This window comes from Tigriopus californicus, chromosome 4 (genome assembly GCF_007210705.1).
Source record: "Tigriopus californicus strain San Diego chromosome 4, Tcal_SD_v2.1, whole genome shotgun sequence".
Classification (NCBI taxonomy): domain Eukaryota; kingdom Metazoa; phylum Arthropoda; class Copepoda; order Harpacticoida; family Harpacticidae; genus Tigriopus; species Tigriopus californicus.
Window position 1 is genome coordinate 4,459,826 of NC_081443.1, and position 27,238 is coordinate 4,487,063.

At 42.6% G+C, this 27,238-nt stretch overlaps 1 protein-coding gene across 1 annotated transcript in view; it reads left to right on the forward strand.

Annotated features, from left to right (window-relative positions):
- The first annotated feature begins 11,405 nt into the window (after window positions 1-11,405).
- The window catches only part of LOC131879892 (sodium channel protein para-like), a 72,837-nt gene continuing 57,004 nt past the window's right edge, over window positions 11,406-27,238 (forward strand). The window contains exon 1 of the mRNA XM_059226370.1: window positions 11,406-11,863. The gene's annotated coding sequence lies outside the window, so the exon portion shown is untranslated. The remainder of the gene's footprint in view (window positions 11,864-27,238) is intronic.

Genomic DNA, 27,238 nt, shown 5'->3' on the forward strand with positions numbered 1-27,238 from the left:
ACGTACCTACCTACCTACCTAAGAAGGACTCCCTCGTTCTCATCATGGGCTCCATCCAGAAGTGACGTCCGGAGAGGTTTGAATCTTTAAAGACTGATGAAAGATAAAACAAGCGACGACCCACTGTAAAATTCCAGGCCCACGCTAGCTCAAATCGGCTTGCCATTCAAACGTTCATATTCCAATCGATCGGACCAACTGAGTGAGGACAGTATTCAATCGAAAAGAGGGACAGAGACCTCTGATGATGTTTTGACCACACCAAATCAAATGCTTCTAGAAATGAACCAAATGTCTTCTGAATTTTTGTGAGTGTGCTTGACCGGATTTGGTTCAGGTTTGTGACCAGGCCCAATGTCTTCAGGAGCTGGGCTTCGCACACTCTATGATGATGATGATGATGATGATGGTGATGGTTTTAGAAGTGAATGCAACCAGTTTGCTTTTTCGGGTGTCATGAGGTTTATGTGCCCATTAGACAAAGGCGAAAGTGTGAAAAGCGTGAATAGAAATCAGCATTCCATTGTTTAAATAGTGATTTTCATCGATCTGTATGCTCATGGTATGATTTGAGATGTTTTTTCAGGTAAGCGTGTCGTAAAATATAAATGCAATATTGTTCTTTTCAAACTAACCGACCGGCACGGTGCTTCGTGGACATCTCAATGATAAATGTTGTGTTCTCTAAACCTCGTACTTCATTCAGCGGGATCCTCAAGTGCGCTTCTCGTACGCCTAGAGATGGATCCATTTTGAAAACAATGATGGACCTCATTCGGCAAAACGAATGCCCGAAACTATATGGCTTAACAGTCATTCATGAGACCCCTAAAGTGTGGGGTATTTTGCTTGTGAATTCAGTCATTTTCCCATGGTTCTACTCGCTTATGACTAGATGATCTTTAGAAGGGCATCAATGCTGTACAAAATGAGGCTGCAATGTCTCAGGACACAGGGAAATTTGGAGTGGCTTTCAGCGAAAATTCTCGCAGAAACGTTTTTACTTGCTTTAGAAGAACTGACTTGATCGAACCCAATGAAAGCAAGAGTAAACCAATGAGAATCAAAACAAAAACTCATTTTAGAGTCTTCTTTTAGTCTCTAAATCAAGTCTAGTCGTTTGAATGAACAGTTGCAATGGAGCTACATGGTCAAATGCATTACATGTATATGTAGGCATGACTTAACCTACTAATCAATACAGTAGTAGGAGAATCCCTAAACCAAATGAGGGATAATTTTGAAGATTCAGTTGATTCCATTTTCTTCTGAAATTAAGCGGCAAAAAGCGTGTCATGGGCCTGCTGAGTGGGCCAATGTTGGGCCCTTATTGGTTTTTGCTTTTTGGCACTGTCAAGGCCTGAACCCTAAATGTTGTAGTTTTGAATCAAAACATGAAGGGCATTAATTGTTCCTCAAGAAAAATAATGGGTTACCATTACTATTAGTTTTGCCAAAAAGAGTAATTCGTTACAACGTTACTCGTTACAATTACTTTTGCTAAGATTTAAATGACCAACATCTTAAGTTTTTTGGCCTCAACAATATCGTACTTTGCTAAATCAATGGTTATATTTTTGATTCAAACAATCTTAAATTTCAAGTTTTCCTGCCGACATGTTACACTATTGAGCATTGATATTGTATATTTTCTTAGCATTGCATTACTCCCATTATTGGTCATGTTCGCATCACGTTCGTTAGAAAATCGGTATATGATGATTCTCAAGCTTATGAAACTTTCCTGCTAGAATCCTGTGCCTAAAGCTATGGATGAAAATGGGGAGAGTTGAGAAATTTGGTGCGGCATACTCAAGCCAAAGGAAAATTCCGCCCTGAGCCAGGTCTTTTAGTCCAACAGAATTTTAATGAGGAGATATCAACAATAACGCAGTGCAAATATGACAAGATTTGAAACCATATACAGATTTATCGTATTTAACAGCAAGAACAATTTTTAGCCCTGATCTTCTTCCTTCAGAATATGAAAATATGATGGAAACTCCTGTTAAGTTTGCCTAAAAGGTTCAAATTTCCTCAGTTGCCAAAAGAGAAACGAAAAATTGGATGCCACTCTGGAGCGTGAAGAAAGAAACGAGTAACGAGTACTTTTTGGATCGTTACTATTACACCATATTAAAATGTTATGGGAGTGCCATTCTTTTTTTTTGCGAGAAAGGAACGATTTGCTGCAATTTTTTTACATGTTATTTCGTTACTACTGCCCTGCAAAACATTGACATCTAGGCACACATTTCATTGAAAAAATATCAATTACTTGCTCGTTAGCCAAATATCTCCATTTTAAGTTGAAAGTTGTCAGATCAACTGAATGGAACGTCTCTGGCTTGTACTATCTCGAGCGGCAAAACTCAACTCAATTCATTCACCAGTTCCGTCGATTTAATGCGTTTAAAGTACTTGAAGCACAGATACTATTAAGACAAGCAATTGATATCTATTTTTGGTTAAAAACTATTACATTCATGATTTAGATCTTCTTGGCAGGGCAAAAAAAGAAAAAAAAAATAAGTAACGACCCAAACTTATCCCACCTGCCGAAGACAGCCCAGACGGCTCATGATGCGCTTTTTGCCGCAGGCATTACAAAGATAATGGAATAAAATTAATTTTTAAAATCCTACCTTGGAAACAAATCATGCTTTGAGTGTTTTGAAATTGGGGCGTATGCATTTTGAATTGATAAATCTTGACGAAGTTCCAAGATCACAATGCTATTCTAAGATTCATATTGGAATGCAGGGTGGAAAAAAGAAGGGCTACTTTTGGTGCCTTCCGCGAATCTTTTCCCCGCATTCAAAGATTTGCTTCATCACATTGAGCGTCAAGTTTTCATTAAAAGGAGCTTTTTAAAAACCTAGTACCATATCATAAATGATCCAAATTTAATGATGATTTCAGATTTCAGATTTAAGGTATTAATCAGTCCTTCAAGGCTTTCTCCATTTCGAATGGTTTGAGGTTGGACATCAAAAGGCTCACCCACCTCCCTCAACTTCTTGAGGCCTTGATCACGCCCATGGCTTTGGCTGTGACCTCAAGACTGAGCTAACTTGGCATTGACAAACGATTGGCCAATCTCCTTTAGGCTTTACTTAGATCATCTGTAATGTGACACTAGGTTTTGAATAGACTCTCGTAATGAATACTTGGGATTCAATATCAAAATGAATATTTGATTGTGGGGAGTCATTGCCAAAAGGCACCAATGTGGTCCTTAATTTCTTTCCCCCCTGTCCATCTTAGTCGATTGTGTGCTGTGCTAAACTTCTGATCTTAACTACCTGTAGGGTCACCAAAATCTCTCCTTCGTAGATGCAGGACAAAAACACGACTTCGAATCGAGTTACAAAATTGAAAACAAATCGATGCCCGTCACGTCCATTATCAATTTACCATGTGCCATTAGTCAGCCTTGTCAATTTTGCAATTTCTCATCATTGTGGCCATCGAAATGGATCCAAATAGATTCGGCCTAAAATTGGAAATGAAGTGGACGCAAAACGTACATGTGAATATGAAAGGTATTACTTTGAAAATGTAGCTTCATGGGGGCTTCTTCACTCTTGACCCATCGTTTGAAGCGAATGAACGAATTTTTATCAAAACAACGTGTAGGAAATCGCGGAATTTTCTTATGGAATAAAATGACACTTATTTCAATAAATGATTGGGTCTGCATAGGAAATGTTAATGTTATTAAAACAGTGTTACATACACTTAGATCCTTCACATTTTAAAATCACCAACAACCATTAGTCACCACCAAGACCAGACAGCCAAATTCTTGGCCGGCCAAACATCTGGATTACAAAATGAGGCCTAACGCCCCTGGTTGATCGACCATCTAACTAAAGGAAGGACCCAAAACACAAGAGCTGCCATTAGTTTGTTTGCTTAATTGCTACGAAGTCAGATGGCAGTTCTCTCGATAGGCCTGCCATTTGATGATGGGTGTCCCAATTGAGGGAGATGCCCCTCTCCGTCATCACAGCCAACATTATTTCGTAACTCACCCTCGGGAATGACTACAGATTCGCCAATTTTTGCTGTTAAAGGAACATCTCATGCCGTAATTTAGATACTTTAAAGAGGCATGGACTCGGCTAGTCCAGGACCGAACCAGGCATAGCAGATTGGTGAGCGGGGCTCAAAAAATACTCTACGTACGTGCGCTTGCCTCGAGCTACCATTAGTGTCCCCAGGAAACAGTGAAAAGGCGTCCAAAAGTTGGTGCCCTAAAGATGGTTTTTCTAGGGCATTTATTCGAGAGGAAACTATAATATCTTAGTATGATTGGGTTGAAAATGATGATTGCAAAAGTGTTGGCTTGTCATCAACAAACACTCCACAACTTCATGCTTAATTCTTATTTACTTGTCATATTTGTTCGAACCTTTCTTTACCCATAAAAGATTTGAAAGGTTCGCCATCAAATTTGGTGCCTTATCCATTGTGTCACAATACTTGAGTAATAAATTGCCTTGATAAAAGAGATAGAATCCGTTGACAAAGCCTGGCATCTTAGAGCGTTTTCTCTTTTTCTATGTTTTTTTTCCTGCCCCTAAACGAAGACAGAGATTGCTACCTCCACTCACTGAAAAGGACGATAGTTTGACGAAATAGAGAAACATATAGCATCATTCATAAATCTTTTGCATATATTCATGACAAAAAGCACAAGATTAGCGCGAAATTTATAGAGACTAGGCATCTTCGAAAAAAACCAGGTCAAAAAGCAAAATATAACACTCTTAGAAAATAATAGAGGACCTAAACTTAAAGGAAATCTCGAACATTTTTTGTCTCTAAAGTTTATTTTCGTTTGACAAAGGTAATAGATAGACGAATTATAACCTTTCATTTTAATTGTACTTGGGATTACATTGCCTGTGGTTAGAAAAGCGTGTGAAAAAAACAAATGAAAAAAAAATAACGTTACCAAATTTTTCGAGGATGCTTTTTAAGCTGACCCATTCTGATGTGTTCCTGTCATACAAAAACTGAGTCTAGTAGAAACTTGGAACTTTCTCAATGATACTTCAAGCATCAAGTGCTCAGAAAGTTGTACCTAAATAACTGGCAAGTCAGTGCATGGGTTGGTAAATTAGGCATCATTGCCTCATGGTCTCATGGAAGCCCCTACAATGCTGCAATTGCTCAGGTCCAATCAGGACTAATTGCACAGACCAGTGTACAAATTGATATATTTATGATATATGCACATTTGCAAACACACATTGCAATTTAAAATATTCTGAGTAAAATTTTGAGCAAAACTTTTAAGAAAAAAGTTATACAGTTCAAGCAAGAACTGGCTTTCTGCCTCTGCATCTTTGCTCTTTGCCCAGAAAGAGTAATCAAGGAATTACTATAATTCTTTTTAATTTAGCTTGTATTTGATTAGCTGGATTTGTTAAACCATTATAAATAAGACTTGGGTCTTTTTCTACGTCATCAGTAGAGATCTGACTTGAAATTGATTTGCACGTAGAGCAACAATTCGAGAGGGTTTTTCGTAACCAGTTTTATTCTTTCGAGAGCTAAGACTGGTGCTAGCACGAGTCCGGCAAAAGTCGGACTCCTAAGAGTTATTTGATTTTTTTACTTTTGGCCGGACTCGAGTCTTTTCCTATGTACGTACAGTCAGTTTCAATAAAAAGACTTGTCTGCGAAGTAAAAAAAAATGATTTTTTTTGACAAGTCCGGACTCAGACCATCCACACTGAGGGAAACCAATAACTCATTTGTAACCGTCTCTGATTTATGCTTAACGTGCAGATCAATTTCAAGTCTGATCTCTAGTCATCAGCAGCGAGGTATTTGAAAAATCTTCAGTGATCATAATCAATCCACATTGAATTCGTGTCTACATAGAACAGCATGGAAGCACCTGAGTAGGTTCTTCAACCCATGTTTGGGCACAACCTTTCAATACTATTCGGAAGTTCTAGATTTTTTCAACCAACTGTCACTAACAACAGCTGAGCTGCAAGTTTTGTCCAGCAAATGGAGGGCATATCGTACCTGTAGATATATGTTGTAGAGATCTGTGCTTAGTGTACCTTAGTGAGCACCCTGACTTCATTAATTATAATTCAATGTAGAGGATTCTGTTCCAAACCTCCATCTCTACCCTTTAACCCGCCTCCCTTACCCATACGCACGATCATTTGATCATGTGGTTTAGGATTTTCGGCCCACATTGGGCTGAATTGTCTAGAGATGGCTATTCAAACTAAAATAACAGGAAAAATGTAACCAGGTTGTAATCCAGCGCTTTGCTTGTCCTCAGACTTGGCTTCCTACTCACACTCCGAAGTGACCTTCAGGTCATTCACAAACTGAAGGTAGTTACATAGGAATCATTCTTTACTTAAGCCAAAGATCCTGGTGTCGAGGAAGGCACAACTGAGCCGAGGTAAGGGGTCAAAAGTGGGTGGGGCAGAAGTCTGCCAGCCAGCGGGGAGTTCCAAACCACTCTTGAGTAGTTTTGTCGATGTGCTCTTACGTCAAAACTTTTAAGTTACACCCTTTTCGAACTGAAAGGTCGTTAAAGCTGATTGCAGGAGTGACTGGTGGAGGGTGAGGGTCAAAATGAATGGATAAGTGTCTAGTCGCGAGGGGTCCTCATTTGTTTATTCTCTAACCAAAAAGAAGGAAGGTGCAAGATTTTCACGTAAACGAATTTATTTCTTATTCAAAACAGTACATTGAAACACATATGCAAAAAGCTATAAAGGCATTTCTTTTATTAGTTTATTTGTTGGTTGTTTTCTGAAGTTTTGAGAATAATTATTTAGTTAGTTAGTTCGGTTGTTAGGCTACGTCATTGTGAAGATTTCAAAACTTGATTGAGCATTTTCTGGCTAATTTCAAAATGAAGTGCCAACCTCGCCAAAAAAGGAACCAATAGAAAAATGTTCAACAAGAAGGATTCGATGCATATGTACACATATTACACAACATGCATGTTGAAAATTGAAGTGCTTTGGCTTTCGTTCCAGATTGAGAGCTTCTTAAAACATTCTGTATTAAGTAAGCAATAAAAGAGTAGAACACAATTCTATTCACTTTTATTGCCAAAAATAGGCTAGTAAGTAAGAAATGCGAATAAATTGAACATCCTGTACATAAAGGCCATCCTGGAGACATGGATGGGATGTAGTACTTTTTGTGATCATTTTAAATGACAATTTTCCATCTCTATTCCCAATTGAAGATACTGTATTTCTTCATATTGTTAAATTTTTGCAAAGCAAGCATAGCTACCAAATCTGGTTTGCAAATTTTATTTGGCACTGCCAGTCCCGAAGGGTTGCACTAAGATCGACGAAATGAATGTCCATTTTCTCAGCATCTACCGATCACAGGAATAGATTATGAGCCAATCCCTGTTCATCTAAAGACTAGTCAGGGAAAAGCTGTGGATGACCATTATGACCATCTTATGGCCATTTTTCACGTTGATGAAATTTGGACAAGTAAGCCTGACTACGCCATGCACAACCCGCAAAAGCACCTTGTGTATTTTATGTCTTGCAATTAGCAGGTGGAATGTAAGGATTTTTGTTAATGTCTCAGACAGTAAGTTAGTAAGTTAAGCTTTAGCATGAATAGGATTTGCGGAAGTGTAATTAAAAACGCGGAATGAAAAGGTTTTTTTACTCTCTGGCTAAGGAGTAGATTTTTCAAGCATGAGTAATCCCAAGACCAACGCGGAACGAGTTGGACCATATGTGATTCGCCCGAAAGTCGGAATTCATCCGTTCCTGGAACTGACTGGCTGACCTCGATTGGTCATTGGTCACCACTCATTGGTATGGGTGGTGGGGTATACCACTACTCTATACTCTAGTAATAGAAGTTCGTCCCAGTGTGACCAGCCCAGCTGGTATATGGCTTGGGATGAGCCGAATAATTTGAATAGTCCTGGCCAACGGAAAGACGAGCAAGACAAAAAACATGATCACTGGGTCTATTGTGTGTACAGTTTGTACTGTACGTACAGTGTAGTAATAGGCCGATGGCCGTCTTGGTCTTTCGTTGTCGACTTCGTCATCGCCGTCGTTATTATAAGAGAATTGAGATCTCGGCCGATTGGACCTCTGTTCCAAAGTTGGACGGACACAGGGTGGTAGTGGTCATGGACAATGCAGAAGAGCGAGAAATAATCTGGGGGGGAATGAATGAATGTATTGTTTCCTTTTCTTTTCTTCAAACATGCATCGATCTGTCTGGCTGGCGGCTTTGGGCCTATTGGCCTAGAGAGAAAGGGTTTCTTGATCACCCTGTCTTTGCTCTTATGAAAAGTAGACAGAAACGAAAGATGAAAGGGGGAAGAGATTGAGGCCAAATGTTCGGTATACCATCACCATCTCCACCACCACGACCATTGCATATATTGTACATAGATGAGGAGTACTTTAAGTACACTGGGCATCATCATCTCATGCAATGTTGCTTTTGCTTCTTTTTCTTCTTCCTTGTTCTCTTGTTCTCTTCATGGTCGTTCTTTTCTGACTAATTAAGCATCAGGCCTCCTCGAGGCGAATGCTATTGGTGCACATGCCTGAACTATTGAGCTTGTCCGGACAACACCTTGGATCGACAGGGATCAACCAGTTTCATGGCCTCTCTTGTTCCTCCACCTGTCCTAAGTGGCTTTTTCCTCTCGTGCCTACCTATAGAGTAAGTATATGGGTAGAAATATTCGTTGGGAGCACAAACACTCTTGTATATTTCTCATCAGCCCGTACGAGGATCTGAGAGCTGTGGTAGTGAGTGCTTGTGTCTAGTACTTTGCTACTTTGCCATGTATGTGGAGGTGAGCTCGTTGTGGTCCTTGCTCTGATGTTTGAGCCGAGTCTCGACGATCCAACTGTTCATGCATGGACCTTTTGGCTGCCAAGAAGATTCTGGAGAATAAATCATACCTTGAGCATAAACCATTATGCCGCCCCTTTTTACAAAAGGAGCCTTGATGTGCAACCATTAATTGTCTCACCCAACCCTGAGAGATCGTCTCGAATCCGAACAGAAGCGAACAACACTTGATGGGAGTTTTTTATTTTTCTTTATTTCTCTTCATTTCATGATAATTTCAAGCAAGATACCATTTCTAGCCGCACTCATCAGTCAGCACTAACATTAGCCGAGATCGAGAACAAAATACATATATCATTGCTCGGCTCTGGTTTCTTGAATCTTCAATGATATGGTTTCTCACGCCAACGCAAACTGTCGATGTACTATCTAAGTGACTTTGTTGCTTCATTGCATTTCATCTCATTGGAATCGATTTAAAGCGTCTCGAATTCTGGACCGAGATCTATGTAGTAGATCATTTTTCAGTTCACGTGTTCAATCATTTTTAGCCCCTCTATTCAATATGACTTCAGCACCAAATTAAAGCTTGAAACCCTATGAAAATCGATAGTCACACTTCCTATTGAAATTAAAGGTTCTCTCTCATTCTTTCTCTCTCTCGAAACTGTTCCGAGTCTTCTGCAAGATCGACCAACACATTTTTCGTTTAGTCAATAATGGGCTGGTTAACCCCAAAGTCAAAACTTGAATCTGAAACCCAAAGCTCAAGTCACACGACTAGACACCCAAGTTTTTACCCTTATCAACTGAATTCCATCTCATGAAATTGGCACCAAAGCTCTATCTACACAATCTGTTCTGACGTCATTTAGCTTTCTCCGAGTCTGATGGTATTGATTTGGCTATTGTGAGAAAAGTTGCAAATTCGCAACAAGCTGGCGACCAGCCATGATTGGTAGACCATTGGCCACCTTTTTCTTTTGTCCCACATCAGTTTTATTAGAGTATCTGCTCAATCCCAAGATGAGAGCGCTGCATCAATTGCCTATTTCTTGAAAGCTAGTATGGCTTCAACGTTTTTTGATAGATGTACAGCTTTCTCGACTGATCAAAATAGCATATTTCATGTCTAGGCCATGACGGTGGAATTGCTTGCCCAGTGAGAGGCCTCAGGGCGCTAGTATCATTTCTCGCCATAGAAGACTGACTGACTGACTGACTGACTGACTGACTGAGTCAGTGAGTCAGTGCACTTGAACTTTTAAAACGTCTCTCTTGTCGAATGGCAACCACAATCTGGTCTCCTCTTGTTTTTCCCTCTTTTTCTTTCTCCTTCACTCGCTCGCTTCCCTTATTTCTGGTTCCTCTTCTGTTTCTTTTTCCTCTTGTTTCTCGCCCCTCTTCTTCTTTCTTAGCCTCGTCTTCTCCTCCCCCTCGTCCTCCTCTTCCTCCTTGTTGAAAAGGGCATCTTTTTCGTCCCGAAACTTTCCTTTCTTCCTGTCCCACGTCTCACGCTTACCATGCTCTCAGCTTACTTAGACGGGGGTCTTCTTTCGTTGGAACTGGTCCATTCTCGAGCAAAACTCGATGCATGGAACTCTGGCGAATCGAATATTCATTCAATCTTTGTGTGTGATTTTTGGGGACACCCAAGTTGCACGATATACTTACAATCATTACTTTGAATTTTGGACCACAACTGGAATTGATTGGTATTTGAAACATTTTAGACTTGCGAGGGAAAGGGCAGGATAAGTCATTGTCTTTGCACCCGATAAACAGTCGATTTGATGATGTCGAACGAGATGCACTCATCACTGAAGCTGTGCCATTCATTCACTTTGTTAATCCAATCCCAGTCACAAGCATTTTATTTGTGCCCACTTTTGGGTGAACTGGGTTTGAATAATGGCCCAGTCTTCTTACTCTGCCATCTTCCACTCGAAATATCTTTTAATCTAATGCGAAGGGTCCGCATGATAGTTAAACCTAGCCTCTTTCAAAAGGAAAAAAAGATGATAACTCAAAAGAAGGAAAGACTCCGAGTCTTCGAAGCTATGCAAGTTTGGTTGTCAGTTTTGGAGTCTTCCGTGCAAGCAAACTCCGAAACTAGAGCAGCGAAGTATCTTCTTCTTCTTCTTCTTCTTCTTCTTCCTCCTCTTCTTCTACTTATTGGACCAGTCTTGTCCGTCCTTGAGGAGGCCGACGATCGAGGCAATGAAACCGAATCCGGTAGTAGTATGCGCAAGCCTCAGTCGCGATTGGCGGATTACTCCGCAAAACCCCGTTAGCCGTCTCCTTTCCCTGCCACAACGAAAGGCCGAGGTCCCAAGGAACAAGGCCGGCGAAGGCCGAACACGAACATGACGAAGAAGAAGAAGAAAAAGAAGAAGTGGGGACGGATTGGCGGGACACCCACGGATGAAGGGATCTGTTTTTCAGTGTCAAGCCTTGTTAAGAAGCACTGCCCTACTTGGGAAGGGGGATCTTTTTGCCGACGGTGGTGATAGGCAGCTCACTTCTCATGGACGTGATGGTGGTGGTCATACTATTGTACTCGTAGAAGCGGATCGAGTCGGTGGCCTTGTGTCCAAGAGTTTGGTGTTGATGTCACTTCAGAACTGATATTTGTCAAACCTTTGCAAAACGAACCAGAAATCCGCGTGGCTGTCAGTACTGCAATAGTGTCGATGTTACCAGTGATTGGTGTTGTGGTCTTGCAAATCCTGAATCATTCATTGTCCAAGTCTCTTGTGATTGAAAGTCTCTCCGACGCTCCTTTCTTGTGCCCTGGGGCAGCAGGGTTGGGATGCCTCAAGACCCTAATTGTTAGTCCCGCACTCGACCCCCCACGTTAATTTTCTACTGTTCTACTTGGCTATATTGTGTGCGCACGGTGTCCATGCTGAGTGAAATATTGGCCTTTGACTTCTCTTCGTTTGGGTGACGATTGGCTCACAATTCTAGAATTGGCCGAGCAACGACGATCTCGTTTGCCAACATGGATTGACAGGTAAGGACTTCGAGAGCTAAGACTTATATTTATTACCTGAGCCGGATTGCCCTTTTGCAATCGAAGGACACGCCATAATTGAAATGGATGAAGCCCAAGGTTGTCGTCGTCGCTAGATCCTTTCATTGGTCCACGCATTGCCATCATAGATTAGCCAATCCGGTTGAGTTCGGAGCAATTTGAAACGACCTTAAATCCTGGTTCTCGACTGACAAAATTTGTGGCCCTCGAATTGAATGGGGCTTACCAAAACTGTGGTATCGTGCGAAACGAAAAGCTAAAGCTTCCGCTTCCCTCAATACCCGTATACATTATCTTGACAGGAAGGGCTCGTTCCTCGCTTACTCGCTTACTCGCAGTGATGATGCTTGTCTATCATGTGCGAGTAGGAGGTTCATTTTTACCTAACTTTATGTGGCTGAACTGCGAGGCGTTTGATGAAATTGTCCACTTGGTTCCTTCCTTGCTCTCTCTTATAAAAAAAAACACACACAAATTTTAGTGCTCTGTCGCTCACGTCGCGAAGGCAGCGTCCGTCCTTGGTGTCCGAGTCTTCATCCATCACCATCCCAGCCTCCGCTCAACCTTAGGGATGAAGGCACATTTTCAAGTAGGATTGCTCATGTTACGCCACCACAAAGCACTAATTTTAGAGAAGAGGAATGGGGGGTCACAAATCCAATCTGTTAGCATTTGATGCCTTCGCCTTGAAAACTCGAACCAGGTCTGGTCTGTTTGCAAAATGAGTCAAAACGACCCACTTTTTAGAACGGTAAAAGAGGAAGGGGCTCAAGTCCTGGAAAGTGTCTGGAAATGCTCTCTCTCTCCGAGTAGTTCTCTAGCTATCCAAGTTGGTCCTGGATCTAGGAAGGAGAAAAAGTGGTGCTGGATTTTGGCTTGGACGAGGGTCGACTTTTTTTTACAATGTCATCGGTCGTAAAATATGATTAGAACTCTCGGGTGGGCGGTGGATGGGTGGTTGTTTCTCGGGGCAAGAAGCTAGACATGATGGCATCTCAAAAACTGACCAAGATTGATTCTTATAGCTCTTTTCACGCCATGGAGTTGGAGTTCGATTTTGGAACTGAGTGTAGACCGAATGTTGGCGCACAACGCGCATTTTCGCCCTGAATGAAGCCATCTCTGAGAAAATTCATTAAGCTCTATGAGATTGCCTTTAAAAACATAAACGTCAGTGCACATTAAAAAAAATCACCTGGTTATCCAATAGCTACTAAAGCTCTTGTCATAACTTATTCAGTTCCCGTGACGACACTCATCAAAAAGGTCCAAAGCGTTTCAAAGTGGACTTATATGCTATCTTTTAATTATTCATGATTGGTTTGTGACTACTACATCGAGTCATTTCTAACAGAAATCGACTTTCTAGGTTGTCCATCCGATTTCTCTTGTCAGCAACTGGAACAGGAAAAAGGATTCAATCAAAAACCAGGGAAGGTCATTTCTATCATGCATTTCTACTAAGCTGTCAGAGGGAGCTTATACACCATTTTTCCCTTCTGATATCGACGTGTGTTTCAATCATACTTGGCTTTTGTTACTTAAAGTCTTAAATAAAACGAACAAATAGACTGCACTGCGGCTGCATGCCGTACACACACTGAATTGCAAAGGAGAATGGCCCATACAATGAATTACGCCTCTTCATTCATTCGCTACGTAGAAAGTGTTAAAGAGAAAACCACAAGCACGTGGTGTTGCTTGGTCTGTTCAATCGTCCAATCAGTCATAGTTTCGAATTAATAGGGGGTCAAAAAGAGAGCAAAGTCAGGAAAGGATCTTTTAGCGGCTGTGTTGGAACGGAAAACCCCTCAGATTAGGTCAGATAAATTAATACAAAGTTGTTACAAAAAGTTACAATCCTACGGATTTGGACCTCGTCTTCTCTGTCAAGTCAAGGCTGTAAACGGCCCACTTGAAGATGCTCAGGAATGTTGGGTACAAGGCCCATAAAAGTGCGCTCGGTGTTCCCTCGAGCACCACTTAACTTGGCATTTCTGGTCCACTCAACCAACCACCTCACATCCTCACGCTTACACACATGCGCAAGCACATACACCCACCCACACCCACACTAACGAGTGGGTATGTGCGTGTACAAGCCGTGTCCACGTGGCTGGTACGACGCAAGGACGGACTAACGGACGAACGTTAACGTGAGTGGTAGTGAGGGATGGTGGTGTGTTGTGTTGGTGCACAAGCTCAAGATTGCGTCCTTCTTGTTCTCCAGAGGCTTGGATGATGATGCTCTAGTGTTGGTTCGTACGTTGAACCGCCAGAGGGCAAGGAGCCAGCCAACCAGCAGCAGCAGCAGCAGCAGCATTGTTATTCTCTCAGATAATCGAGCCTATCTCTCACCAATATTCAAAGAGGAGGAGATTCGTCTGTCAAGACCGGGGAGAGTGGATCAGATGGATAGCCAATGCTCAAACCAGAAGCACTTCCAAACTGGCAATGGACTCAAGATTCCCTTTTCCCATCGATCTCTTGTTCCCTCTGTCCTTTCACCTTGGGAGGCTTCATCCCTCGTCTTCTCTACATAGACCAGAGTGTTAGCCCCAAATTCTCTGTAGATTTACTACGATACATGTGTATACTCCATCGGTTTAGTTATCCTTGTAATTGAATCATTGGCTCCATAACAATTTATCCATCCATCAAAATCTTGCGTCCCAATTCGTTTTCATAGTGCATACGGGGTTCTTGAAGTGGACAACCCCTCGTGGTCCATGAGAAAACATTGGTCTCTCTCTCTCTCGCTTTCTCTCTCTTTCCAACACCATGCACACACAGGAGACAGAGTGGCGAGAGCTCGTGAACATCTTTGGAAAAAACATTCTCGTGGCGATGAAAATAAAATCCAAAGCAGTGTGTCAGAGAGACACCAACCACGCACATGCTGAGGGACTATATTCCAGTTCAAGTACCTAACTACTTCAAGATGAACAGTAGTTGGGCTAGTAATAGAACATATATCAAGACCATAAATTTTGCTCCTGCATGTTGGAAGGCCTGAGTAGGCCCAGATACATCCCCTGAGCCTCTTGGCGATCTCTCAACCCGAGTTGGTTGAACAAAAGGCCGGACGATAACGATATTCAGCCAAGGAAGGTGCTTACGTACAGTGCACACATAGAGTTGGCTCGTCGACAATCTAAAGCGACACAATGATGAGGATTTTGATTACAATCCTGCTGTAGGCCCACTCACTGCCTGAAGGTTCATTGACCACACCACCATTAGTAATAATGCTCTTTTATCTCGTTCCGAGAACAGACATCTCTACATAACATATCCCCCCTAATGCTCGTATTTGTACCCCACTAGGGTTTTGTCACTGTGCTTTGCTGAACGAATTGACACACAGTTGGTCTGAAATGTCGAGAGTTTCTTTCCATTTGGCATTCGGACCGGCTTGGATCGGTTCTGACTTCTCCATGGTAATATTCATGGGCAACAAAAGCTTGATGGAATAGATGACGTATGCGGTCTGATCTTCAAATTCAAAATGATCCCTACATTTAGAAATGAAATGCCCACGGAAACCAAGTAAATGAGTGGAAAACGGGACAGTGACATTATCGATCGTCTCCACGATCACCTCTCAATTTTGAGGATAATCATTATTGCACCATAAATAATAGAGCCCTGTCTCCTATTGTCCTTCATGTTCCATGTTTTCACCGGGACGAGGTGTTCACTTCCACTTTCATCCCTCGTTCCTCTCTCCTAAGCTACCTGCAGCATTGTAACAACGAACTCAAATAGTTCCATCTACTACGTACGTACGTAGCCTACGTTGTACGTTCACCAAGAACTTGGAACCTTACCTCCGCCTGTGTAGTAACCAACAAAGAAGCGACCACATTGCGTGCGAAAGTTTTTTCCGTGATGGTATAATATTTATCTTCGCAACCTTCAGCCTTAGATTCCCTTGTAGTTTGGGTGCGTAGACTTACTCAAACCATACCAAGGCTTCTGGAAAGAATATCGCTTTCGCTCTTCAACACAAGCTTCACCCAAAACGAGTCTAAAATCTCAAACGAGCTCTTTTCCGAAGTGCAAGACCAGATTAACAAAGGGTTTCAAATCCGTGCCATGCGATTAGGGTCAACAAAATTCGTCTCTGAAGACCTTGACACGTTCACAGTCGACTTGGTCAATTCATGAGCGTTCCAATTGAAATTATCCAGCTCTAATCCATCAAATAAGAAAAACACGCTTTCATAGTCGCAATCTTGGATCCTTTTTCTCAAGCTTCTGACTAAAAAAGGTGGTCTTTGCAGATATTAGCTTCAGTTATGTTATAACAATACACAAGTTGCTTGGTGCAAGTCAGCGTCAAGTTGAACCAATACTGTTTGTAGGTTCGATACAAATCCAACCCAGCGCCAGCTGTGTTTGTTTTGGATTGAGCAAATAATGCAGGAAAACGAGAGTAAATTAGCAGGAGAAAAAAGGCAATCTGACTGGAGGTAACCGAGATCGCTTTTTTGTATTTTGGCCCCTCAGGGCCTGAAAAAAAGGAGATTGACATATCGAGCCTTGGTCTTGGGCGAGGCCAGCAGTTTTCTTTCAACTCGCTCAAGGCCTGTTTTCACTCCCAACGATTTCAGCCTCAGACACTTAATTACCTTTTTGTTATTAATTTCGAAGGCCTCATCGTGGCGTTGAAGGATGCGGATCAAGACTGACTCGCACACCCAACTACCACATGGATTGCACACTAAAACACAGAGTACAGTACATACGTACAGTCAGAAGGCAGTGGAGCCTCCTCGTTTTGGCATTGTGCCCTTCTCTCGGTCTTCTTTTGTCCTGGTTCATCATCAGTCACTTGGCCTTGAAACAAAAATCGATACCTTTATTAGCCTTCTTCGCTCTCGTTTTTAGTCTCCTCTGACGTCTTGTCAGACAAACTCGCCCAGCGTATTGAATCAACAGAGAATACCTAACGAACTCGACTTGCTTGACTCGCATTTATTAAGTGATTTCCACGTATACCATATTCTGACGCCAACGTCTGCCAGTGCGTGTCAGTTGCCTGATGAAACGCTAAAAATGGTTAGAATTCATGGGAGGAAAAATGTACGCTCGTTCTTTCGGGACTTTTTCTTTTCCTATGTTAGTTAGCCTTGAATGGAATGATAGAAAGAAGAAGGTTTCTTATCTCTCTCTTGCTTGGTCTTTTGGCCCCTTGCTCAAGCGAACGATTCGAACGATTATATACCTAGAATAGGCCAAGTCAACGGAATACGGAATGGAAGCAGAGTCAAGCAGAAGTTAGCTTGACAAATAGCGCATCTCGAGCTCACATTTTTTGACTACAACTTTTTTGTCACAACTGTTCATCGCATTCTTGTCATTTGTGTGGAGTGAACATTTGTCAATTGTCAGCAGGTCTCGCAGTCAGAGAGGTTGAGCTCTGAGCTTAAAAGTCACCCCCGCCGGTTTGCACCAAAATGAGGACGAACACTAGGTAGCACATACAACAACTCGTCAACTCACCGACTGCATCAATATTGTCATGCATGGTTGCATGGGTTGGAAGACCTTAGGAGTTCGGCAATGGAGCGGTGAGGTGTTCACTAGTAGTTGGTACGAGATGGGGAGACTTTGAAGCCCGTCTCTTGATCAAACCAAAGCGGCCCTTCCATGCCTTTGACTTGAGGCGTGGCTGATTGATGAAGCCTTGACATTGCTCCCAGGATCTGAAATCGTGTGTTCTGATCCTTTCTTCCCCTCTGTCTCTCTGTCTCTCTGTCTCATTCGTTTCCCGTGGAACGAGTGGGGAACAACGGCAGAGTAAGCTGGAGGAAGCGAGCGAGTCCTTCCTCTGCGGGTAACTTGTTCAGATCCGGTGTATTGGATCGGTCAAGATATTGCAACTGACAAGAGGCTTTTTGTGCTGTCCTGTTAAAGCAATTTATGGCCAAAGATTTCCCAGCCAATCGCCCCTGAACTGCCTGACTCGTTCTTTCCCCGCCCTGTGTTCCATCAGCCAGTCCAAAGGCCAAGTGCGCCGCCGTACGTACTTACACTCGACAATGTACGTACGTATGTAGGTACTAGACGGACGAAAGAAAGAAGAAAAGAAGGAGAGGGAAAAGGAACTGCGAAACTTTTAACTGGTTTGGAACAAAAAGGAACGCACCAAGTTTTCCCCTTAAACCCCGGAATCATCCAAGTTTGTTGCCTCACGAGGACGCAAAACTTCCGGCCGTATTGGAACAATGGATACCCGTCCTCCTCGTCCTCCTCGTCCTCCTCCCTCCTCTACCCTTCCTTTTCCCCTTGGTCTCGGTCGTCTCCAAGTCCACACATGGTATTTTGGCCTTTTTTTGTTGTTGTTGGTCTTGCAACAAACTAAACCGTGTGCATCGACCTCTCAACCTTCTTGTACGCACTCGTCTGTGGATGGATTCTTCACCTGAAAAGTATCGCTCATCAAGTTTTTCGAGGACCATTTCACGCCTCATGAATCATCACCATCGAATCATGCTGTACGCGTACAATGGGGGCAAACCAAAAACAAAACTGGCGGTCGCTCATGTTCTCCCTCTCTCGGTAGCTTAGAGGCTACCGACTGGTAGGTGATCCCTCTTTCAAACTAGCAATTGAACAATCCGTGCTGACGCAGCGATTTCCCTTCCAAATTGATGAAGACAATACATCTTGTGGTCTTGTTTTCCATCACATTTAGTCCCAGAGCCACAAAGGACACAATGGTGGAGAGTGCCACACAAAATAGCATAAGAACTATGCCTCCCTAAAGCGTGTTCAAGGCCATCAGGCTCACTTTGTTTCCACCACTTTTTGCAAACACATCATCATCGCTTGATTGTTTGGAACAGAGGAACAGAGATCTAAGTCGGTAGAACAGACATCTGACTCATTTTGGTGATCCAATCCCTGAAGTCTAATACTCGGTCCGTTCTGACCTGCGTCTGACCATCACTCATCTGACATTAGTCATTAGTCATTACCCATGGCTTGGCCGCCTAGGATAAAGGATTAGATCACGGGAACAAATTCGCTTCTTCTTGTGATGGCCTCTAGTCGTCCTTTTCGGTGGGGCAGCTCTCTGCGTTGACTGTATCGAAGGCAGTGGCCACGCAGTCAATGGATTAGTTTAGGGGTGGGTGGCTCTCGCTCGGGACGATCGGTGATCAAATTGAAAGGACGTGTTCTATGGTTGTGTAGCATGCCAAAATGCCCGGAATCCAGAACTACGCCGTTGGGAAGAAAATTGGCACATCAACCGCGTTTGGTCATTTTATCAGACAACAGTCGAGGCTTCTTTTACCTCTGTAAAGTTTCCGATCCCGGTCAAGGGAATGACTTGTGTTTTGACCGAAATTCATTTTGGGAACATACGTACGTACAGTGTTCCAAGCAGGATCTGGTGGAGCGAAGCGAGGAAGCGAGGTGGTGGCACGCTTGGGCAATAAGAGGGGCTCGCGTTTTACTGATTGGAAGGATGAGAATGTTGGGGGGTCCCTTTCACTTCATTGGGGAATCTTTGCCAAGCCGATAATGTTTGGCATCGTTGTTGGCTGCTGAATGGAAGAGAATGGCTTTCCTCCAACGAGGGACGAATTGTGGTCTTTTCATTGAATACGGAAGGAATTTGTAACCAATGAAGATCAGTTTCTCATTCCAAGTTGAAGCAGCTTCAAATCAAAACCTTTTTCAAACTTGGACTACGTACTATTAAGGAGACGTATGTACGTACATACATGTATCACGGAGTAACATGCGAAATTGGGCCACGTCGTGTTATGATTCATCGAAAGCCAAATCTCAGTTGATTGGCTATTCTTGGGGACCTTTGGCTACTTCTTTCCGCGACAAACTGGGCTTCCATTTGGCTTTTTTGAATGTTTCACAACTGTTCCATAATTAAGGTGGAGGTTTTCATGGCGAAGGCTTTCTACTTTTAGTCGATGAAGTTCAACAAAACACAAGCAATGAATTAATGATGGAGGATGGCCATTGTCGTGGAACAATACCAGTCACCACCAATCCTGAATAAGAACGGTGCAATTCATATACGTACAGGAGCTAAGGCCCATCTAGTAACAATTACACTGGAAGCACTAAAATATAAAAATCATGCTAATATCTTCACCAAAAAATAGGAAAGTGAAAAATTGATTTTTTTGAGAGCTAAGAGCCATGGGGATTCAACCAAATCTACAGTACCCTGTGACCGTCAAGTTTCTGCCGCTTGTTTACGCTACAATGGTTAATTAAAAAACGACTTCAGGGACTACGCTTATTTCTTAAGTTGTGTAATCATCCGTTTGTTCCACAAGGTTTTTCAACTCAATGAAACAACGAAGCTGTTGAGAGATGGAAGTTATGGAGATAACCTAAACGACCATGAATTTCTTTTCAAATGTTGATGGGGCCTGATCCGTTACGTGGGTTTTAACTTTAAAAGGGGTCTAATGCATACAGCACTGCAACCTTGATCAATCTTCTGCCTCCTGCTGTTATTGAAACTGAATTGTCAACTCGTTCTCGGAGCTTTTGACGGGTGTTAAGTTGGGCAATATCTGGGACATGATTGTCCTCTAAAATGGGCCAAGACAAAGTTCTTGTACGTGATCATTGGCTAGAGTAAATATTTCGTGTTCTGCGGCTTATCCGCATCTTTGACGATGCCAATCTTGACTTCATTAAGATAAGGGAACTAAGCAGGATTACATGAAAGACAAAATTACTTGGTGTCCTTCGATCTGTTTAGTACGAGTACTTTGTGGTCACAGTTTTTGTATTTACAATGGCAAGGAACCTTTTCTTTGGGAAACCTGGGCTTGGCACCTTCTCCAGACATGGTGGAGTCCATGCATGTACCAATGGAACATTTGCTATTCAAGACGACCGAGAGCAGTCTTTCGCTGGCGATAGTTTAATATTTATGGCACACACTCTTTGCTTCAAATGGATAGAAAGCGTGTTAAAAAGCGTGGTTTGAAATGTGTCCTATTGTTGGAACGGACCCAATATATTTGTATCCACAGGACGTACCCTAGGCGGGCGTCTAACCCAAATTGACTTTTTTGGGCTGGTGTGTGGCGTGCCGACCTCAAATAGCATTTTCTTGCAATAGTTTTCTGGTGTTTCTCCGTCGTGCATGAATGAAGGCGCTGAAGAGGAAAGCAGCAAGTTATTGTATTTTTGTCGACCCCTCTCGTCCTTCCTTCCTTCCCGATCTCTGAGCGAGGGCATTCATACGCTTTCGTGCAAACCGTTCGTTGGCAATCACTTTCCTAACTCAAAATTAGTTCTAAATCAGAGCGACGGTCGGAGATATCAAAGATGATTTTGTTTTGTTTTCACTCACCATACACAGTCGAGATAATCATGACATATCGGGATGTAAGTTTAATCTGACACCTACTCCCTCTGTTTACGTGGAGTGTTTCCACCACCGGCATGGAAATTACTCTTTCAACCCCATCATAATAGCATAAACTCTCTTTTTCTCGGACCCTGCCAATAGCTGGTTTGGGGTTTGATCCACAACATTTCGTTAGTCCAGCCTTTGAACGCACTATTTTGGCTGGGTAGAGGAAAATTTCATTTGACCCATCCAAATTTTACTGTAGCCCAAATCTCGCTTGAAAAAAGCGTTTGAACAACTTACTCAAGCCCATTATACGTGTATGAAGCGTGCCTGAAGAGAGGCAGCCATAGCATGGCAAAGGGTTACATTGGGCGTTTCCTTTCAGAATTTAAAGAAAGTACTTAATACAATTCATATTTGTACCAAAGATGTCAAGATTATCTCGACTGTACATGGACAAGGTCTGAAGATCTGACGGTGAATTTCAAAACATTCTATTTCAGGACGCACGAGAATCACTGAGACTTGGAATGGAGATTGAATTACGATTTGAGTCCTATTTGAATAATTCACTTAGCAACTTCATTCTCCATTCCACATCGGTACATCGGCACATCGGCACGGCTACACTAAGGTCTTAAATCTGAATTTCCGCTTTTCCACACCAGGAGCTAATTCATTCCTAACAAAAAACGATGATTTGTTCATTCCCTCACAAAATTAGAATCATTATGCCTTTTTACCTCATTCTCGTCCCCCGAGGAAAGGTTGTCAAACTCCGCTTTTCCACTGTCTTTTTATTTTTTATTCGTCTTAGGGTTTCCTTCTCATCTTCTGGTAAATTCCGTGGTTGCTCGTTATGTAAGCAGGCCACGATTCTTCCATTTCTCGAGTTGAGGTGTCAAGCGTTCTTCCACTATTCGTCCCAATCGATGTCCCACTCGTCCCGCTTCTCATTGTCGATGGATGGATGGATAGATAGATGGATGGATGAAGGAGAGACCAACTCCGATCTCGATTGGTACAATGATGCACTTCTAGTAGTACCCTCGTCACTTTTGCCCTACAACATCGCGAGCACTTCAGGAACCCTTTCTTATTGCTTGAATCTGGCCACCCAACTTGGTGTTGACTATTCATTATTATAGCATAGCTGTGGTACCATTTTGTCTGTGGGAAATGGCCTTGGAAACTCAAGAATGGAGAGGTGTGAAACCTTTCAATGAGGGTGCTAGAAGATGGTAAACCAATGTACGGCGAATAAATCCTTTAGCTTGATAGGTACATTAGATTCTTACGCTAAGCTCGGCACTCACCCGCATGGATTAGCATAAAAGAGTAGAGTAATGTGAGCGAGCCTACATGTTGTCAATTCATCTATCTTTACAACTCATGTTTTGCTTTGGCCAATCTATTCAGACATTGGCACTTACCACTTCACTCCAAAGAGTTAAAGACCCACGTTACCAGGGGTTGAGTATTCCCTCTTTCCCGCACTTTTAAAGAGACTTGGTGTGAGCAGACTTTCACTCGCATGCAAAAGCTACTTTTTGTGGCTTTTTGGCTACCGATATTGGAATAGTGAAGGGGTCTTAGGGCACCCGTAATATTTTTAAAGAGAGGTAATGTGGAAACTCAAGAACCCAATGGAAATATATGGACTCCAACGAAGCTAGCCAACACGGCTGAGTGTGTCGCGAACCGGATTGCGCATGATACTTTTTGTTCCACTTGGGCCCTCATAACTGAGTTCCGAACTGCCAGATGATATATACGTACAGTATACGGTACGGTCGAGAGGCAAGTCATCACACACGTGATTTTGCTTGGTTCCCCAAGTACCAGTGGATCCAATAACAAAGGCAACAATGGCCTTCAAATTCCATCTACTCCCACGGGTTTGGAACTAATATACTATGGAAACCCATATGAGCGGAGGGAACAGGCCGCCCAGGAGGAAATGGACTCACCGATGAATAGCGAGCCAGGCATAGCTATTAATATTGGTCTGTCTTCTGCTGGTGGCGGTGCTGCTGCTGCTTTTTCGGCAAACAAACCTGGTGGTACTTTGGGTTGGCATGGCCGCCATATTGTTTGCGTTTCTGTCTTTTTTGCCCAGAGTTTCCGCTCGCAGAATTGAACCCTCAAAACACGACTGAATTCATAATCCATCCATTTGACTTGGATGAAGGCAAAGTTGGGACCCTCAATCGAACAAAGCATTCGTCTGCTTCCATTAAAATGTTGATCATGGGCAGTACATGCTATCGTTTTGTCCACTAAACTACATGCTACATTGTGAACAATTTATCATGGATTTTTAGTGCTGGATGATGAAGCATTGACTCGCAGAGGAATGCACAAAAAGGTTCTGTTTCCAGCATGCTACTTTAACCGAACTTGGTTTGGCTTAAATCCACTGAGTTTTTAATGGAGTAGTATCAAAGCCACCCTGCCTACATCTTCCAAAAGCTGCAAATCTTCAGAAGCGATCTGGTTTGTATTTTGTGATTAGTAGTAATGTTGGCATTCCAACATCCGAATCAAAATATAACCCAGTGTACTCTGTTTGTGCCCTTATTCAGTTCTATCGATCAGTGGTCAATAAATCAAGTTACGCCCTCACAGGTGGCACTGTTCTCACTTTTCGCCACAGCTCAACTTCGGATATCTGTATGTTAATCTGCGTATTAACTCTGAATAGTCCAGTCTACAATACACAATGCAAGTGCATATGTAGCAATCAAACCAGTCGGCTGTTACCATAGACCACTACATTTCTCCAATTAGTTGAAAAAAAGCTGTTTCTGGAAATCCTTGGAAAAAGGTTTGGTTTCTTCTCGGCGTGGACGTTCTTTAACGTGGAATCCTCCATAAAGGCGAATCTTTCTTGGCAGCTTTCTTCCATTCCTATACATTTACCCAATGAACATGAGACGTGAGACTTAACCTTCCGGAGCATTTTTCATTCCTTGTCGTGTGTTCAGCCATTTCTTATTTTATTGAAAAGACTTGAATGTGGGGAGTGCGAGAAATGAAGCGCGGATCTTGGGGTCGTGGACCAAATCTTGGGGAGTATATCTTTATTCGCGCTTCTACCCTCGTTTGAGCAGTCCCCTTGACATGGTCGTTGTTGCTGTTTTCCATCTCTCCGTTTTCCACCAATTTCATGAATCATCATCTCATGTGGAACAAAGCAGCATTAGTGATCTTGGTGGGCATTATCGGTCTTTCTGACAGTGGCACACCGACAAATATATCCACCCTCAGCCTGATCCAATCTGATGGGAATGGCACAAAAGAACAATTTACATGACATTCCCAATGGTGGCTTTGGGTGCTGGAACCACCCGCACCCACATTCACGAAGAGAAAGAAAGAGGAAGAGAGGACGGGAAAAGAGGACAAGGAGGGGGGGGGGGAGGAGGATCAGGAAACAAAGCTAATTTTTCCTATCCCCTTCGTAACTCAAGCAAGGATTAGCTCAACTCTTTGACATGTTCCTAGCCCTTCAATCTTGTTCCACATTGGTTGTCCTTTAGTGCTGACTCAATCTTGTCACTCCAGTTTCTGTGAGTCATTCAAGGCACATAAATCAGATGGGAACTGAGTGGAGGGGGCAAGAAAAAAAATGGGAAGCAAGCAAAAGAGAGGAAGGAGAAGGAAAATCAGATTAGACCTCCTTCTTTCATTTGAAGGCGTATACCACCACCACCCACTGCCGCACCTCCTAGTCAAGAGTCACACGCTCACACCTACGTACACATGTACTAAATACATGTAGACAGAGGAGCCTTACGGCCCTGCACAATCTCGAGGCATTCACATTGACTTACGTGCCACAAGAATCGAGGAAAATGGCAGCTCTCAGTCTAGACTGGCCTTAAATTGAGTCCCTTCTACATAACCATGCAAGTGATTAGCAGTGAGAATGATTTAGTTGAACCAATATCTAAGAATTGTTGATCGCTTACGAACTCAATTTGAGACGACAATGCATTTTTGCAGTGGACCAACCGACCTTGATCCATAGTTGATCCAGAATTGGAACACGAGTCTCTCAGGGCCTGCGATTGGATTGAGGACATTGAGGACTAAAAACAAAAAAAAAAACAAGAAAGGAACCGGGATACAAGAAGAAGAATGTCATTCCAACTGCCCTAACAGGATTGGAACACAGAGAGTGAGTGAGTGAGTGAGTGAGTGAGTGAGAGAGAGAGAGAAAAAAGAACGAGACGAAAAAGGAACGAAAGAATGAAAGATAAGAGAAGAAGAGGAAGAAGGACACCTTTGGAAACTCTAATCTCTCTTCTTCATTCATTGTTAAATTGGACCTTACTACCAATCCGCTTTTCCACGAACGAGGCGAAATAAAAATCGGACCCGTTGCTATTACATTCAAAGCTCCATCACAGTCAGTATATTGATGAGCATGCTTCTAATTGTTCCAAAATAAATAAGAGGAATATGGCTCGACAAAAGAGGATCAATTTATGTTGCTAACAAATATTGAAAAACGATACATCGGAAACAGTCACACGCCAATCGATTAAACTGAGACCCAACCCTAATTGCAAAAAAATAGTTTAGGAGCAAACCAATATCTAAACGAAAGTCCATTCGTAGTGCTATACATGTCGATACACACGAAATTTTACGCACATGGGCAAGCAAGTCATATTGGTTGATTTTTTGATTTGATATGATTTGTTTAAAAGAGACGGATTCGTCTCGAACTCATGCAGAACTTTCAACTTCTTTTAAAAATGCGAAGAAATATATCTTTTGACATTCAAATGCCGCCGTTTAGCCATCTTGAAATTGGACTTGAACCGAATGAAAGTAAATCTTATCCAAGCACTCTGATTCAGGAAACAGGAAACTGGAAGAACCTAAAACAGTAAGAACGAGAAGTGGCCGCCACGCCACGCCACTCCCTACTTTATACCCTCGCTTCGTTTTCGACCATTACCAAAGAGAATGGCCAGAAAGCTCCATTTGAAAAACTAAACCATGAATGAAAGAATCGTCAATCGATTCCCGAATGACTGAATGAATGACTGTAGAAATTGCGTCAGATGACTTGGGAATCAGTGAAACCCACCCGTGGAAACATAGCTATGTTGATATCCAACACGATCGTCATCAAGAGGGTCAAATTGAAACTTAGGAAACTTAGGAAACACCTCCAAGGGTGTTTATGGCATCTAGGATACCCGCATTTTTTTCCATGCCCGGACTAAAGATCACTAATGGCAAATGGCCTCTCTAATCCGCCCTCTGTTTACGTAAAGGAAGAAAAAGGGAGCGCGGGTCTTTGAGTAGGAAATTCCTTCCATTTCCGCCCTTTCCCTCTCCTTCGTTTTCTCCTCTTGCTTCTTGTTCACTTATGTTCGGAGCACTCTGAGAGTTCACGGACACAGAGCGAGAGACAGAGAGAGAGAGTATTGGAGTTGGCCCATAGCCTCATAGCACTCCAAGGACCACTTCAACGATGACTCCAAATGGATATCTTCGTCAACACCAAAAAGAGAGAGCTAGAGAGAAAAAAAAGTTTTGCTCTTTGAATGTGGCCGAATAATCAAAGCCTGTCAAGGAACGAACTTCAAAAATGTCTCTCTAGCCCTCTTTCTCTTTTCATGGCTTGGTTTGTCTTCCCCGTTTATGAAAGCCTGATATGAACCCAAGGTGTTTAACTTGAAGGAGTAAGGAACGACAACCAATCACTCGAGATCGAGTAGAGTCAGGCCAAGCAGAAATCGGTGATGGACTGACTGGTCCCAGTTTGCCCGTTAACCGTCCCTGTGCATACATCTCACTTCCCGCTTGGGATCAATCCCCGACCGCTTTTCATTGCAACATTCTCCTTGGGCTGAGGGTGATTTTGAACAGGGACGACTTGGGCGAGGTTGGGCGGTCGGTCGGTCGGTCGTTCGGTCGGTCGTGGTAGTTGGTATATGACTTCGAGACGAGGAACGAACGGAAAACTTCTGAATGGA